Genomic DNA, 7,506 nt, shown 5'->3' with positions numbered 1-7,506 from the left:
GTGTTGCATTTGGTGTCATACCATGATCATGCATTTTCACAATTTTTGTTCACATGCTTCCTCTTATCCAAATGACCCCAAATTTTGCATGAATGATCCCTTGTATGTCTAATTGATGTATGAATTTTCTTGGAATTAATCTTGCTGTTTTCCATTTGATTGAGAATTTTCTTCCATATGTGGTCATTTGTTGACTTTTTGTGCTATGCCTTGCCAAATCTTTTGTGAAATTCTCAAATCATATTGTATGACCATGAAATTTCATATGTGATAACTAGACATCTCAAGCTTTGCATTGGTGTTAATCTCATTCATTTATCTTCTGTTTTCAAATTGATATGATTTTTTGAAGTTGACCCATGCTTGTTGACTTTCACCATGCTTACTTGAATTTGATTTGACTTCATGAATTTCATTGACTGCCTTCCTCTCATCCAAATGCCATGAAATTTGACATGCTTGCTATGTTAGATGCTAGGATTGAGTGTGATTTATTTCATGATTTTTGAAAATGCTTGAGTTGACTTTTGGATGAAGTCTTTGCTGTTGACTTTTGTATGCTTCTCTTGCCATGCTTTGCATCCTTTTGCATATGAAATGACCTTGATGCATGATATAAGTTTGAATCCAATTGTGTTTACTTTCCTACATGATTGATTTTGACTTTGATTGAATATTGCTTGCTGCCTTGGCCTTTTTCTTTCATCTTTGACCCTAGGCTAGTCCTAGTGGTCTTCTGAGCTTACAATTGAGCTGTTTGTTTCAGGTTGAGCACCAATGCCCCAAAGACCTTTCAATTTTGATTGAGTTGGTTTGTTTATCATGTGCTAACAATTTGTTTTGTAGGTGACTCATACTTGAGTCTTTGTGCCTTGCACTATTGGTCCCACTGTGTGACTATTGGTTCATTTCCTTTTGGTTTTGACTGTTGACTTGTTTGCTAATGAGTTTGACTTTTGCAGGTGCTTTAGTTGCTTAAGTTCTTTGAACTTGCTTGCTTGCTTTGCTTTTTAGCATTTGCTTTGAGGTATAAATACTTCTTCTTCATGTAGTCTGGAGACCCGGTCTGTTATTTGACCAGGCAAACTGTCTGAAGTCCTCCTTAAGAGGCAATGCCTGTGTTTGTTTATATTTGTCCTAAGCAGGAAAAGTCCTTCAAGTAAGGCAATTGGTGGAAGGTAGGGATAAGCAACCTATCCCCCACTATTCAGTGTGTCCTCTCTTTGCTCCCAGTACCTGGTTGAAGCAATGAGATAAAAACCCAAGATCTAATCGAGTCAATAATGTGGAGAGAGTTCCTACTTTCTGAACTCCCACACTTTCTTTGATGCTCTCTCTGATTTGAGATTGAAGCAATGAGGCACACCCCTCATTTCCTATTCATCTGCTTCACCTGAGCCCCTCAATGGCCAGGTTAAGAGCGACACTTACCTATTACAGTGGACTTTCAAAGTCAAACCCTCTTGTGTGAGCCCCCATTGTTTGGCTATAGAGTGTGTTGTTTGCTGCTCATTGATTGATTGATTGCTTCATATGCACTTGCTTGCCTGTATGCTATGCATCTATCATCATCAATTGCCATTAATGCATGATCATCTCATCTGTTTTGTGATGTTATTATTGTTGCTTACCCATTGAGGACAATTGTAAGTCCATCTCTTTTGGCATTTGCTCCTGTGATATGGAAGGATAGAGTGTAAGACCTCATTGGTCACTCATATCTTCTGTTTATCTGTTTGTATGTGAGGTTGCAGTTATAAGTCCCTGTAAGTTGGCATCTGCTTTCCTGTGATCATAGTTTGTTTCATCTGTTTGTATGAGAGGTTGCAATTATAAGTCCCTGTAAGTTGGCATTTGCATTCCTGTGATCATATTGTTTCTTTTGTTCTTGTATGTGAGGATCCATTGTAAGTCCCGGTGATGTGGCATTGGATTTCCTAGGACCATACTGTGGAGTTAACCTAAGACCAGACAGATTGGCAGTTAACTTCCATTTCTCATCTTTGCTTTTCTTTTGAGGAGATTAGTGTAAGTCCATTGAGTGGCTTCTGATATCCTGTTTCTGTTTTAGGAGACTGGTGTAAATCCATCTATTGGTATCCGGTATCCGCTTTTTATTTCTTTGCCTGTGGAGATTAGTGTAAGACCATTGAGTGGCTTCTGATATCCCATTTTGTTTTAGGAGATTGGTATAAGACCAGTGATTGGCATCCGATATCCGCTTTTGCTTGCTTTGTTTGTTTGTTATTATTAATTGCCATTCCAAAGGACACACTTGAATCATCTTCCATATGATTCCAAGAAGTGAACCTTCTAAGAAGTTTTACTTTCCATCCTCATCCATTCATCATTCATTACGTCTTAGAACCTTTTCACACTTTATCTTTTAAACTTGACATAAGTGTTGTGCAAACATCTTCATGTTTTTCTAATTAAAAACCTGGACTCAAGTCCTTGACCTTTTTTCAAACTCCATTTTCATAATACTCATCTGAATTGATCTTAATTATACTTTGACTCCATTTTCATAATCATAATCAGTAATTCCACTCATTCACTTGTTTTGGCTTTGTCCATTAATCTTTTCATACATGAGCTATAGGTTTGATTTATCTTAGTGGTTGATGTTAATCTCACCTTCTGTCTTTAGTGATTGAATTGTAAGTCTTCCTCGCCTATTATAGGGTTAACCCCTCTCTGGCCAGTTGAAGCTGTTCTCACATGGTGGACGTTGTTGTCTGTATAAGGTTGAGTTTTCTCCCGTGGATAACGTAAGACCTAGGGTTTGTGTTTAAAATTGAACCTAACCCACTTTTGGAAATCTTTTAGCCGAACTACGGCGTTCTGATCCTTACCTTTGATGGAAGGTACGTAGGCAACGGGTTCATCCGTTCGAACCCAATAACCCAATAAAAATGTATATTCTTTTCTCACCATCCCAATCATGTTTGCACAATCTTTATGTCATAACAAATAACAATCTTTTACAACAAGTGTGAAAAGGGCTCCCTAGGAGTACCTAGGACGTAGTGGGTGCCTAACACCTTCCCATTGCGTAATTTACCCCTTACCCAGAATCTCTGATCTTTTTATTAGTTTTCTACGTGTAAAACTTCTTAGGCTTTTGTTCGCTTTTTAGCCAATCCTTTGGATAAATAAAAGTGCGGTGGCGACTCGAAATTTCAAGGTATCTCTTAGCTTATGATTTAATCGATAGATCATATAGCGACGAATACACCGCTACACATGCCAACTTTGATGATGACAAGTTTGCATAATACAACATCAATGTTTATAGAACCAGTGGTGAACGCGACTTTGCCACTACAAGGATCCGATTCAGCCATTGATAACATGGTTAGAATGAGTCAACCATTAGGGATGAGATTTCCCATCCAAACGTCCAATCTTACCAACAATTTTGCGGTAGTAATAAGGCAGCAGTTGGATGAAATTAACCATGAAATGGTCAAAACATTGGCTAACCAAATGGGTACAATATTTAACCCTTTGATCCAAAACATTACCCAAACGAACCAACAGATGGCAGCGCAGATGACGCGCATTACTGACTTTTTTGGTGTTCCACAACCTCCTCGACATACCTAGAGGGAGTGGATGATAGAAAATCAGGGGATAGCCTTTGAAGAAGACCCCACCATTAACCAAGTCCAACAAAACCAAATAAACGTACCCCATACGAACATAGTAAATCAGGGAGTAAGAGTCGAACCCCCAGGTCCTGAGCCATAAATCCCAAGGGAAAGACAACCAAGAGTAGTAATGGCAAATATGAACCTAGAGGTTGACGAAGTCATACGTCAAATTTGACGTGATGATATGGCGACAAGCAATAACCTGACAGCCATGTGTAAGACCCCAATTTTGACCCTAAGATCCCTCATGGCATCATAACATTGCATTTGCAAAGCCTCAAGGGTCATAACATCTTGACTCCTTTACCTTTGGGTGGGATCTCTTGTGAGTGGTTTGAGATCACCAAGCATGCTTGAATTGTATATCATTGCTTTTCTCATTTTATTTACTAACCAAAAGCACAAAAATATGTCACTAACATTTCTTATTTGCAGCTTGAGCAATCACAAGGTCTAAGAGCTTCTAGGAGATCCTTTGTGCATTGATAAAGTCAAAAGGAGATGAAAGCAAGCATGTCAATGGTTCCCAAAGTTCTCATCCATCATATATGCCTCCCTAGTATCTCAATTCATCATTTTTGATCAAAGCAAGTCAAAGGGTTTGAGGTTTGTTTCCCAAGGAAACCCTAATTCATCTGTTCATCAACTGTGCCTTGCTCATGAAGCAACCTCATCCCATGGTCAAATACCATCAAGGGAAGGTATTTAATTCATCATTCCATGCATATTTGAACTTATTTGAGTGCCCTCAATCATCAATTCATCAAGATATGAGTTTTTGACTTGAGAATCATGGAAGATCATCATCCATCCCAAGACATTATAGGTCATTTTGACTGAAACCCTAATTTTGGGTCAACTTCTCAAGGACATAACTCACTCATTTTTTATGATTTTGAGATGGAAGCAAATGCATTGGAAATATTATTGTGTCTACATCAAATGTTATGTTGAGAAAAATTCCAAAATCTCAAAAGAAATACATGTGATAATGCAAAACATTATAGGTCACTTTGGGCCAAATGCATTGAAATGGAAAAAAGTCAAACTTCAAGCGCCCATAACATCTTCATTAAAAATCCAAATGATGCAAAATGCAAGTCCAAATTTATTGTCTTGAAACGATCTACAACTTTGATGTTGAAGGTTTTATCATTTGGAGCTTGCATCATTGAGACAGAATGGCTTGAACATTGGCCAAATTTGGAAACTTCACTTCTGCATGTTTTGCACCCTACACTTTAAACTCAAAATTCACTAATTTCCAAGGCCCAATTGAAACTTTGATCAACATATCATTTGTTCCTTATGCAACATGCTCTCTAACCATTACTCATGAGGTGGCATTTGGAGTTTGGAAGCACCATTTTCGAAGGCATGAAGATTAAGTGCATTTTGTGAAATTCAATTCAAATTGCCATGCATGAGCTGATTACACTTAATGTACACGTCCATTTGCAATTCACATGAACTCAGCAGGTCATTTCAGTCCTCATTGGGCTTTCCACATGATCACACAAGCCCATGCAATGAAAAATCCATTTGCCATGCACACGAGTTAACTCATGCACTCAGCCCTTTCCAGCTATAAATACATGTGCTATGCTTCATAATTCTCCAACCTGAAGGCGCCTGAAATGCTGCAAGAGTGAATCCCCAACCATACCAAAGGAACAAAATTCATTTCTCTTCAAAAATTCAGATCTGAAATTCAATTGCATTTGGTTGAATTTTCAGATCTAAAGTTCCTAGACCTTCATCATTTGATCTATTGAAGTTTTGTTTTGAAAAAGGAACCAAGGAAAGGGACTCAAATCTTCACAATCCAAAGGTTTTGATCAACTGTTTTTTTGCTTCGAATCTCCTTATACTTTGATCCATTGGCCTTGATATTGTGTTGTCTGAAGTCCTCTCTATAGAGGCATCATTATTGAATGTTTAATTGCTGAAATCGAGCAAGTTCAGTTGAACATCACCAAACTTCCATCTTTGATTTCTCTCTTAATAGGAATCTAGAGTGGAAGTGAGTGATATAGGAGTGATGTACATCACTTCACCTTTCGGATGATGCATGGATCGTCCATTTTAGTGAGCATTTGAATCTCTGCATTTTTTGACCTTCGCCGGAGCTCACCGGAGAAGACGGTGGCGCTGGCCACCGTATCATTGCTAGATCAATCCTGAGCCGTTGGATGCATTTTCCAGTTTATATCATAGCCTTTAGATCTATTGACTTTATTTAATTCCTTGTGTTTCTCATTGAACTTGGACTATGGTGCGCGCGCAGCTCATGACCATTAGATCATCCACGTCAATTAATGAGGATCCATCCAACGCGTGTGGATTTTTCTATTTTCTGATTTTTCCATTTATTTTTTTAATTCCATCTCATTTTCAAAAATTCATATCTCTTTTATTATTGGTCCAAAAAACATGGGACCAATTGCATTATTTCTCTTTTAATTTCTAGTTTCTAAAAATGATTTTTTATATTTTTTATTTCATCATTTGCTATTTTGTAATAATTTTCTCTTTTCTGGTTATTTTTAATTCATTTTAAATAGTTTTTGATATCCAAAAAATACAAAAATATTTTCCTAACCTCTTTGAATGATGATGGATCTATGAAAAATATTCTCATCAATTTATTAATTGATTTGAGATTTATTTGAGATTTTAGTTCAATTAGGTTATTTTTATTAATTTTTAATTGATTAAAAATAGTTTCTGACTTTTAAAAATCCTGAAATTTTTTGTCAAACTTTGTTTGACCATGTTAAACTTGGGATAATTCACTTGGACCTTTTAAAGTTGATTTGAAGTGAATTTGAAGTTTGATCTTTCTTTAATATTTTAATTCAAGTTTATTTTCAAATATTAAAAAAATGTCAAAAATATTTTGTTTATTTCTTGACTTCCAATCTTCATCTCATTTATGATTTTTGGGGTTTGACCTTGATCCTCCCTATATTTGGTCAACATTTATGGATTGGTACATTCCTTTTCATTTGATGCACTTTATTTACTTCATTTCCATTCTTCTTCTTCTTCTTCTTCTTCTTCTCCTTTTCTTTTTGATCAATGAGTTAAAGGTTGATAAGTTAGTATTGATTAGGGAGGTTTAATCTTCCTTGATTCAAATTTAATTCATCTTGATCAAATGATCAAGTGAATGGCTTTGCATTAAGGATAGGTTGCCTTCTAAATCATGCAAAGGACTTAAACCAATACAAGATCATTTCTCTTCTTCTTTTTGGCATGGCAAGTTGTTGGAACTTGGTTCACTAATCAAGACTTCTAACTTGTGTTGTTGCCTACATTGTTATTGACCGGCCTCAGATAGTTGTGACTTCTACATAAGTCCAATTACGATTGCTTAACATAGCGCTAAATTTGCCTTATGGCACACTAACTACTAACACTAACCATTAACAATTAACATTTACTTTTTGCTCTTTACTTTTATGCAATTTACTATTCTTGTACATATTATTCATTTGCTTTTTCCTTTGCTCATTTGAGCACATGTTTATGTTAATGCAATTTGCCTTTTGCTCACTTGAGCACATAATTGTGTATATATTATTGTGCTTGTGCTTTTGTTTTGATTATTATGGACCAAAAAGCAAAGAAATGGACAAATGGACTTAGTTTCTAGGACTTTCCCTATGCAAATTGGAGTAAAAGGATCTTAATGTGAAGATGGATTAGAAGGACCAAACCTCTAAACTCACTCTTGTCCATTCTTGATTTGTTTCATAAAACTTTTGATGTGTGTGCTCTTGTGCTAGGGAATCCTATGAGAGCTCAAATTAAAGAACCATTGCCATGTTCATCCAAAGTGAAAGAT

This window comes from Lathyrus oleraceus, chromosome 4, assembly GCF_024323335.1.
Source record: "Lathyrus oleraceus cultivar Zhongwan6 chromosome 4, CAAS_Psat_ZW6_1.0, whole genome shotgun sequence".
NCBI lineage: Eukaryota > Viridiplantae > Streptophyta > Magnoliopsida > Fabales > Fabaceae > Lathyrus > Lathyrus oleraceus.
This window is presented reverse-complemented; position numbering follows the sequence as displayed.